The 11,594-nt window shown below is 37.4% G+C and overlaps 1 pseudogene; it reads right to left on the bottom strand.

Annotated features, from left to right (window-relative positions):
• Nucleotides 1-295: 295 nt before the first annotated feature.
• LOC114714385 (probable xyloglucan glycosyltransferase 12) lies at nt 296-2,838 on the bottom strand (annotated as a pseudogene).
• Nucleotides 2,839-11,594: the final 8,756 nt, after the last annotated feature.

Raw genomic sequence — 11,594 nt, 5'->3', positions numbered from 1 at the left:
AGGAGCTACGACCAGGTTCTAGTGGATTGGTTCCTGAATTGAATTGAAGTCATCACTTTGCGACCATATAACAATGTCATCTCGTAAATGAGTGGAACAGGATTGAGATCCTGCATGGAGGACCATGCCTCAGCACTTCACTGCACTGTCCCCATAATAACTTGTCATTGAAGGATATATAGGGCCGGCCGGGACGTGTCCAGTGTCCACGCTGTTTTACTGTTTTCATACTTACTAATTACAACTCTTTACATGCTTTTCCTGTCAATTTGGTTTCAATCAACCTGCTCGCCAATCAGTCTAGACCTACTAACAGGAAGGATATCCCTTGGAATAATAAGAAGTAGAAATGGATTCCCTGAGCTGATAAGAGACTCCTCACCGAAGCTGTTAGTAGCAGGAAAGCCAAGGCAAGCTCCTTCATGTAAATTCTGTTGTGCTTCTTCTCTTCTCTTAGAAGCAGCCTTTTGCTCCTGTCTTTGTATTTCCTCAAGATCAGGCGCTGATGCTGCTTTCTGATGCTTTGGCTCTTTATGAACCAATGAAACAAGATCGCCCTCTGACGAAACGACCAGATTTCTTGGTCACAAACCCACTCATACGCACTGCCAAGCTGGAATAGTCCAGAGATCATGGCATTGAATTGGTCACCGACATGGTATTCTCAAAAAGGAGGTAAGGTACGATAAAAGGGAAGGATTTTGGAGCTGGAAGGATGTTAAGAAATGAAATAGTGGCTGGGATGTAACACACAACCCAAGCAGGAAGCTCAGCCTCGGAACAAAACATTGTCATGGGTAGAATTATACAGAAAAGGGTAAATGAATAGAAGGGCAATATCAATTTTCTCAGTAGAAAGAAGAGGAATATTAAATTGAATTTCATCCCCACGCTTATCTGTGAAAACAAAATTGGTGCCACAGTATTATGTATACACCATAATTGAATTACACAAGGGTAGTTACATAAATTTAACATATGCATACCTGCCCCGTATGATGTCAGGCAAACAAAGGCGAAATAATTGCATTGGCCCCGAATGCCATCTATGCTGTTGTTTCCTGTAAGCTTCGTAAGATTCTGGAAGTTCACACTGGCACTGCACTCATTAAAAAGCAATGATCAGTTTTAAGAATTGATGAGCAGTGGCATGATATATCGATGGTATGAATTAAAGTGAGGCACACCTCCACGTCATTAAGGAAAATAAATTTCCAGCCATGGAGATGAGCTCGGACAGCTATGTCCAGTCCTCAACAGTGGTTCCTCTCCAACCACCCACCAGCTTCCTCCAAAGCCTTAATTCGCCACACTCCAGCCGTTCCATTGAACCCAAAGAAATTAATGAAAATACCATTCACTTGCTGTTCGACCTCAAAATGGAATGCCAGATTAATGTTCTGTAACCTTGTAAGCAAATTTTCATCCTGTTCACAAAAGGACCATCTTGCTTGAACTAGTCCTAATTCCTCATTATCCTGCAGTAGCAGCAAGTAGATTTATTTATATACATCTAACTATACTTGTAAGCTAATTGAAAAACAATAATTTCCTTTTGAATCATCTCATTATGCGCACTGCACGGATTACTTACCTTGAAATGAGAGAACAGTTCTTTTAAGAAAATCAGGGGTGGGTGGAAATCAGCGTCAAAAATAGCAACGAACTCGTAGTCTTTTACATAGCTACAGTTCATGGCAGACTTGAGATTACCAGCCTTGTACCCTTGCCTAAGCACTCGGTGTCGGTACACTATGTTGGCACCCTCTTGTTGCCATTTTTCCACCTCTTCCTTGATCATCACCTGTGTTGTCGGGTCATCAGAATCATCCAGAACTTGAATCAGCAACTTGGATTTGGGCCAATCCAAATTACAAACTGCAGCAATTGACTGGTGATAAACCTGAGCACAAAGAAACTTAACCAGTAAATTAAAATAAAATGAGAAACTCAAGGTGTGAAAAAAAAATTAATAATATGCCCAACCTTACCTCTCTCTCATTGCACATGGGGATCTGCACTAGCACCATGGGAAAAAAAAATCCCTTCTCACCAGACTCCAGATCTACAGCTCCTCTTTAGGAACAGGTTTGATCTTCTTGAATCGAATCCAGAAGCAACCCAAACAAAGAATCAGTCTATCCAAACTCTGAATAAGGAAGAGCACAATGCACGCATTGGCCAGGAATTGCAGGGGCGGAGCTATATACTCCACACGAATCAAAACCACCGGGAATAGAACCAGTCGAAAACATCTTTCACTCCGAAGGATGTTAACCATACATAGTCCAGTTGAAGATGTGGGGTACCGAAATGCCAACCCCCTTAAAGTAAGCAGTTACTTCAAAAGTAGCAGAAGCACAGATAACCACAGGGAACACTTTGATACAGGAATAGAACCTGCTCTTCACGGTAGGGTTTCCTTTTCCCTGCCGCCGATTTCATTATCGTGGTCGGCATCGACGTCGGTTCTGCCGGAGGCGACGCGGCGCTTCACGGCGGACGCTACACCGAACAATGCGGGGGCAATGGAGGTCAAGCAACCGGCCGCTCTGTGAGCTTTGAGGAGAAGAACCCAAGTGAGTTGCTTGGCGTTTTGCCCCTGCCTTTGTCTCTTTGCACGACCTGAGTGGTCGGGGATGAGGAAGTCGTCGTCAGAAGGACCCTCAAGCTCAACCATGGACCAATTGGGGTTCTCCATCTTCACCACCACTGGGGTGCCCCGATGGCCCTCTTTCCCCCACCAATTGAACAAGGGCGCCATTGCTGGGTCTGATCTAAGAATCCCACCTCAAAAACACAAAAAAAATAATTACAAAAACTAATTTGCAATTTCCACTTCCCACCAGCTCACTCACTCAAATTTTTTTCCTGGTACTTTTTCCCGAGCAAAACGCTTTGATTCCAAGAAAATAGCTAATGAAAGACAACTTAAAACCAGAAAGGGAGGCAAAAGGCTATAACTTTGATCTCATTGCGGAAAAACAGAAGGAGAGCGGGAAATGGAAGCAGTGTGAAAAAGGCGTGGTGTAGAAAGCAGAGCAAGGCGTTAGTGAGCGACAGTGGCATTCGAAGTCAAGTTATGCTTGAACTGTTTCTCAGAGGAAGAGGGGTTGTGAAGTGGAGAAATAGAACCAGAGAAGAACACTACGACGACCTACCGGGTGAAAGCCAATGCGGTTCCCATCCAATTACAGCTCGCAACGAATGAAGGAGGGGAGGCGTAATAATAAGAAGAGGGGAGTGAGAGGAATAACCAAAGAAGGGGGTGAGACACTTAAAACAGAGGGGAACAGCTCAACACGTCTTGGATTTGATTCCAACTATTCTATTCCCTTTTTCTTGGGGAAGAAAAAAAAAGGTAGAGACGATAATTCCACGCGAAATATTAACCAGATAGCACGTTCATCTGTCAAAATCTTCCCAGTTCAAACCTCACCAACATCTCGTTAAATTACGAGTTACGACCAAAGAATTCACGACTCCTCCACAAAACTCTTGACATATTCTAATACAGGAAGAGACCCAGTCATCGAATCACCGCATCAGTAATAAAAGACCACCCTTGATAAAATTGGACAAAATCGCCCTGGAACACGGTTTTTCCCCCATTCTTTCTCCTCAGTCCTAACTCCACCAACCCTTTTAAATCTCAATAATCATTCACAACTACTTTTCTCTTTGCATATGGAAGGAAATCGTAATTACAAAGGTGATCCGCGTGCTGAAAACGCAAGGCAAAAAGCCTTTCCTCCGTTCTGTGGTAAGCCCCGTCGCGCGTGAAACCAAGGGCAAAAGGGGAATTTCGAAAAAGGCGAAATTTAGAAACTAGGACCACTAAAAACTGAAAAGTCTCACGCCAAAGCAGGCACGGAGAAAGGTCAGCATCTAGAAATGTGAATATGCATTCACATATTAGAATTAATTAATTAATTGGTTACTCCATAATTTATTTATAGGAGGAATCCCAAAAAGAAGTTTAAAATTATATTCCTCCATATAGCATTAAAAAATAAATCACTGTATCGATAATAACTTGTCAGATCTTTATACTATATAAAGTACTAGTATATAGATATAGGTGGATACATTTATATATTAATCATTAAAAATTGGCAATCTACATTTTTTGAGCTGAAATAATTGGTAATCTATTAATCTATAAACTGATTACCATAAACAGCCAGGCACAGAGCAACCCACCGACAAACCGGAATCGGGCTTTCGGATTTAATTTTCATTTTATAACATAGAATAATGCACGATTAGCCAGAAGATTTATTAATCACACTTATTATTTATTCCATACCAAAATGGTATTAACAAAATTTACCACAGCCACAGAATACTTTTAGTTATCCATTATTGGTCAAAACTTAAATCATCTCAGAAATCGCAATCTACCTTTCAATCAGTTAAAATTTCCTTTTGAAGTGTAACAATGGGCCGCTGGATTTTATAAAATTTAAAATTTTCCCCTTCCGCGTTCCGTCAACAAATTCACGCGCCCAGTGCTCGAGTCCCCCTGCTATAACAAGCTCGTATTGGAGCAGATCAATTTACTGATTTAGACATGTACAAAAATTTGGCTCTACTTTATAAACTCGATTTCGCGGGATACTCGACAGCTAGTTTGGTGTTTTGGGTCAATAATGTCGCCGACAGCTTCAAGCCTTTCAACAGTGAAAAGTAGAGGAAATCCCTGGAGGGCTAATTTGGGAAGATCACACAAAGCAGAAGGTTAGTCGAGCGTGGGGGCGGATCACCAAGTGCTAAGGTGTACGCCAGTGTAACCAATTAAAAACCATCGCTGTGATCAGTAAAGGATGTAAAGAGCAGTATTAGTGAGCACGGAAGTCCATGCGGATCAGGCGTATGGGAACCAATCACCGCTGGCACTGAATCAGGGTCATAGTCTCGTGACAAAAGTGTGGCGCCGCTTCAAAATTCAAACCCAGGGGTAAACTGGCGATTTTGCTGATCCCAGATTCGCAGGAGTAGGAGAGTAGCAGGAGGCGGATGAAGCTATCCTGCGTGCTTGGCGTGGGAAGAGAAGAGGGACGAGGCGTGCTGAGATCATGAGTTCGCACGTGTGAACCCGTGCTACGCGTGTGAGATGACACGTGTGAGAAAAGTGGTCCTGGGTCACCCATGGCGAAACAGGTTGGGCACCACGGCCGTCCAAGTTGTGCGCGATTACCGCTATGTCGCCCACCTCATCAGTCGCGTCTACATTTCATTTCTGTGTTTTGTATTTTTAATGGCAATATTCACTTTAATTAATATATTAATGAATCCCTCAATTAACTAATCAACGGTTGTCCCACTCATTACATCAATTCCAGTTCACAACACTATGATTGCGCTGTTTTGATTTTTTAAACGAGTTTTCGCCCCTTTTTTTCAACATTGGCCGCTTTTTATTCTTCTTCCACAGGCACCAGCTAATTAGTTTATCATTTTCGAAATTTTCAATTCCTAAACTTTGTCTTTCCTCCCGTGTATGTTTGGAAAAAAAAAAGGGATTGACATAGTACAAGCCTTTTAAAATTTATCCACCCTGTATTATGTACTATTTTTTTAATCTTAATTAACCTCCTTTAAAACTAAACCCGAGTTCCATCCTTGTAAATGAGGCATGTGAACAAGAATGAGGGGTTGATGTGGGTACTTGGAAAATTAAATGCCATATGATATATGATCACCCATGATGTCACGCATTATGTTATATTATTTTGTAGTACAAATTACAATACAAAATAAATTTTATATTTAAAATTGGATTAGTACAATAAAAAATTAAGACTATGAATACAGGAAAAGGGGGAAAAAATTATGTTTTGGTCATAGATTATAAGTTGTATTTCAACTTATCCTACATGCAAAAAATAGTTAAAAATTCATTTTGGATCCAGATATAACATTTTCTTTTCATTTTATTTTCAAAATTTTAATTTTTATATTTATACAAATTAATTTTATATTAAGAATAAAGGGGAAGCGTAGAAATGGAACTGGGTGATGACAGGGTAGAATCTTTGTGCACAAACGTGGAACACTGAATAGGACGTAGTAACTAACGAGCAGCCACAGTGGGATGGAAATCAGAATAGATGATACGGAATGAATTTTGTCGGTGGCGTAACTTATGGCCTGTTAATAACGCTCTTAAACCAGGCCACCTAAAGTTTTGTTATGTACTACTCCTCTCTCAAACTACTATTAACTTCGAACCTGATTATAAAAGATCGTTCATTATTTATAAATAAAATTTTATAATTAAAATCAGAGATAATATTATTAGTGATCATCCAAAAACAATACGAATGAAAAGATTCTAATATTATTGTTCAAACCCAAAAAAAACAAAAAAACAGAGACAAGTAACAACTAAAATGCGGTCAATGAAAACTGGATTGGCGTCAGTGAGATGACACGTGGGTGGAACAGGGGCATATAAAAACGGAGCACATAAGAGTTTTATACTTTTATTTATGCTTTTCGACGGTCGTGGATGACAGCTCCTTCCAATGATTACTCTTTATTTTATTGTTTCGAAAAAAAGCTTCATCTTCACCTTGCCCACTACAAGTCAATAACACAGACGCGGATAATTCATCATCTGATACGAGGCTATCGGGTAATAATGCTGCAATTAGCGTCACAGGCGAAATGAGAGTCGAAAACTAACAAAATCCACAAAAGAAACGAGGAGGGCGACGTATCACGTATGAAAGGGAACAGGACAAGGCAGGGTAGGGCCATTTGCTCGGTGAGCGTGATTGTGTAATTAAAAGGGGGTTAGGTGCAAATTAAAAAAACGGGGGGCCGAGGCCTATCTTTTAACAGTGGAAGCACCTGTTAATCTATAAATAATCACAATCATAATAGGATCTTCAAAAGGGCCACCATGGTTTGTCCAATCGGAGCATTCATGTTCCCACACGCACACGAGTCTAATTTATGATTCAATCTCTTCAAGAAAAAGATTCAGGGACACTGACCCATCCGAGGCACTGTGATGGGGGGCACTGGCACCCTGCACCGACACTCTCTTTTTTATTAAAAAAATCGTTAAAAATGATCAATTAACGTTGGAATATTTTAATGCGGACAGTCAGATTAAGGAGGTGTTCAGTTTTTTTCTTTCACGCAAATCAAAATAAATTGTTTATATATCGTAAAATTAATTTTTACGTGAAGTTGGAGTGAGGGAAAGATTAAATAATTAAGGCGGCAGGTATTTGGGTAGGGAGAAATGTTCTTAGTTGTGTTGGGAATTTTATGAGAAGGCACAAGTGACCCGGTGGAATTTATTCTGAGGCCATAGCCCAAGCTACACCCTTTATTGCTCTGAAAATGACTTTTTTCCCCCGCGTCCTGTTGCGAAGATATACTATTCCAACCCGTATTTCTCGTCATCGCTAAATTATTCTAAATGATGAAAACTTTCACGAATGCTCAACGCACGACAGCTTTTAAGGAGGGAACTCGCCGGGGATTCGACATGACGCGTTTAAATCAGGAGGGAAAAAAAAAGAGAACAGAAATAAAGGATATAGTAACGAGAAAGTAGGGTTGACTGTGGGAAGAGGATGATGAAACACATTGGCTAGGTACAAGGAACGAGGAAGTGTTTGTTCATAGTTCATGAGTTGGAGCCAGTTGGAGGCTAGTTTTAAGATGCCAACAAAAGTGGCTCAAACTACTATTGGCATTTTATCGCTACCTGGGACCAGATTGCCCAGAAACAGTTATGAGTTGGTCAACCCAGTTTAGCTTCGTCACGCTCCACATCCCTTTTACACTTGTCCTGTTTCAAAATTTAGAAATGGTCACTAATTAAAATATATATTTGAATAATATCTTAATTTGTAATGGTATTCATGAATAATTATATATAGATTCTATGCTGCTTTCAAACAAAAGTATGGAATTGAATTTCGAAATTAGAGAATAAATAAATTTAATATATTAACTATACATCGCGCTACTTATTCAATAAAATATGAAAAAATTATTATATAAATTGTCAGCTATAAATATGCATAATCTTGCATCAGATTAGCGAGCAAATAGTGATCACGAATATGGTTCAATTCATACTCCATATCAATCATTAGGAACAACAACCCTTCGTTTCTAAATTTACTGCCTCGATATTTAGTGACAACATTAGTGCTAATTTTGATTTATTGAGGGTTCCCCCCCCCCTCCCAAAAAGTTAAAATTATAAGAGCACGGTGAATTTCTGAACTAAGGATGAAATTGACTTAACCTTTTCCCTTTTTGTTTTTGGTTACAAGAAGTCTAGAATAACCATAAAGTCACTGCCCTTGATGAATGAGTGATTTGCAGCCGCGGGTATCTATGATCTTTTCACAAGTACATTTACTTAAATAAATCAGGGATTTAAAAAAAAAAAAAAGAACGGGGAGGAATTATCTGTAGCTATTATGTGAAAAAAATCAAATACACACAAGTTTTCCGAATTTCATTTAATACTATCAGGTCTAAAAAATGTTGATATTTACTCAATTTTAAATACAAAGACTTGGCTTCTAAGCACTAAATTGTTAAATCTGGCTTGTAAATAACGTAGTTTTATCTGTAAATGTATTAAGTTTCTTAAAATGTTAGTAGTGCTTAATGAAATTAAAATATACTTCTCTTGTTCTTAATATAAGATCTATTTAATTAATTTAATTAGATTACAAAAATTAAGTAAGTTAATTAATTATAAAAAATATGACATATTTTTCTTAAAACATCATGATCATCTTTCTTAATATCCTTATTCCCTCTTCTACCTCATTATAGTTGAGGGAGTATCTACAGGAACAATTTAAAAAAAATTAATAAATATGAAAAATAGGTCTTATATTTAGGATCAAAATCAACTTAATAATTAGATTATATATTAAGAACTGAAAGAGTATATATATATATATTTAAATTTGTTATCTGATACCTATAAATAAATTCCCAGAGAAATAAATTAGGATGGTATAACCGGGAATATTCCGCACAATGGAATGGCATCAATGCCCCCATGTTCTGTGGCAACGTGCCCCGAACAAAGTACAGGATTACTGGTTCCTATTTTTGTTGGACCATGACCATCCCCCGTCCCATGTTCGCTTGCCACTTCTTCTTCTTCTTTTTTAAGATTATGGGGGCGAGGTCCTCGAACTATAGGTCTCGGGTGAAAATATACGTCAAGGGTCAGACGTAATAAATATATGTTAAAAATCATGACTGACTAAGCTTCAATTTCCATCAAAATCAATTAAAAAAAAACATGTTTATGTAAAATTATATGTTTCTCCACTTCTATTCCACTACAAACGATAACTTGATCCTCGCCTTATATCTTGTTTGCTCATTTAACGTGTTTTCAATCAATCACAGTAATCTCGGTATTTGATTTGGGCAGTGTTTGTTAATCATAAAAAATATTTTAAAAAAAAAATACTTTCCTGTAACTTGAAATAAAACTACTCCCACGTACTTATTTTGTATATTGTAATATAAAATTATTCTGAAAAGAGATAATTAATCCACAACTCCTTATAGTTTTAACTAATTTTGAATCAGGTCCTTATAGTTTTTTTTCTTTTTATCAGGTCCTTATACTTTCACTTGTTTTTAATTAGGTCCTTGTATTTATTTATTTTTTATCAAGTGCTTATAAGTTCACCTTATTTTTAATTAAGTCCCTGAATTTTTTATTCTTTATTTTATAAATTCTAATCGTACTATTATATAAACATAAAACAGTATATATTATTTAATATTAGTTTATAAACAATAATATTCTAAATATATTGAATTATTATAATGATTTTAATTTTTTCAGCAAAAAAATTAATTGTTCTAAAAAATTTTCCTGAATTAATTAATTCTATTACTTTTTTATTACATAATTATTAATTTAATTTAATTATTAATATTTTATATTTCAGTATTAATCTATTTAATTAAGCTTATATTTAATTAATAAATAAAATTTAAAACTACATGGACCTGATTAAAAATTTAGTGAAATTATAAGGACTTAATTAAAAAAAAATAAATACAAGGACCTAATTAAAAAAAAGTAAAAATATAAAAACCTGATAAAAAGAAAAAAAACTATAGAAACCTAATTCAAAATTTATTGAAACTATAAGGACTTACGGATTAATTAATCCTTTTGAAAATTATAATTTTGCTCCAAACATCTCCTTTATCACATCATTCCCCAAAACGAGCCCTACTCTTCTGAAAAGTAAATTTAAATTAAGAGATTAAAATTTAAACTGTCAAAAAAAAGGTACTCAATAAAAAATACACCTGTCATCTGTTTTTGAAATAATAAAATCTGAGGGGACGGCTTGAAAGCTGTAACTGTCGGCATGTCATCTGATTCTCGAGATAATGGCAATAAAATCTCAGGAGATTAAATTAATGACAAATAAGATTTTAAGAGAAACCACACCTAAGGCCTTTGTCTTTCTTCAAGTCCCAAATGCCATTGGGAGGTCTGATATGGTTTAAGAGCCCAGAAACATGCCATTCGCACGAGAGTCTAACCAGCAAGGCATATGCCATGGCAAATCAGCCCGTCTTTATTCACGATAGAAAGGTTAATGATTGAAATTAAAATAAAGAAACAGAACGATAAAGACATATATATATATATATATATAAATATATTTTATTTATGATTGGGCGGTGTTGGACAAGACAAAGCAATCATGCGAGTAAATCTATGGCTTGCCAATTGTCATTTGCTAGTGATGCATAAATATATGGTTGCTTCAAGCTTCGGACGTCACATGAGCTAATAATATGTTAGGTGAATTCACATGCCTTCGCACACCTTTCTCCAGGCTCCCCTGTTTCAGAATTTATTTTCCCCCTTTTACGGCCAGGACCACTCCAAATCGCAGTGGGTGCACGTTTTTGAGCCTTCTCGATGGAGTCTTCAGAAACTGACGAGCTTTGCCTTGACTTTCTCGGTTTTACAGGAGATCCTCATAATCAATCAAATCGAACTTGACTTCCTCAGTAATATAATTATGAACTGAATCGTGAAAGATGAACTTTTGTTTGGCTTCTAACTTTTATTGACCCAGTCTAGCCCCCTTTTTAGGTTCAATCTCACCCTCTTTAATAATAAAGTCCGAAAGACAAGTACCGAGCCAGCTTCTTTTATATATCCTGTGACCGACGCCAAAATCGTAGCCTAGTACAGTAACTAACACACGAGGAATGCGATGCAGGTTTGGCCGTCGCGTACTAAAATCACTGCAGTGACACTCACAACAACGACATAAACTTATAAAAATGAATGCACCAACGTAGGAGTTGTTAGAGTATATTACAACAACACAGGCTCCACGACCAGAACTGTGCTCCCGACATGGCTAGCAACGCAACGTGATGGCTTTAAATATGAATTACTTACTTCCTATCCCAAGTTTGGCCAAAGCATACCAGAAACATTAACACGCACCGCCGTTTCGCGATGCCCAGCCGCTTTTCATCTGTTTCCAAATAAACTGAACCAACTAAACTGCCCCAGGAAAAGGTCCTTACCGCTTCTGTAA

The sequence above is a fragment of the Neltuma alba genome, unplaced genomic scaffold (assembly GCF_004799145.2).
Source record: "Neltuma alba isolate B1F8T4 unplaced genomic scaffold, ASM479914v2 tig00001943_pilon, whole genome shotgun sequence".
Lineage (NCBI taxonomy): Eukaryota > Viridiplantae > Streptophyta > Magnoliopsida > Fabales > Fabaceae > Neltuma > Neltuma alba.
The sequence above is the reverse complement of the archived record's forward strand: the minus strand, read 5'-3'. Positions and strand labels throughout refer to the sequence as shown.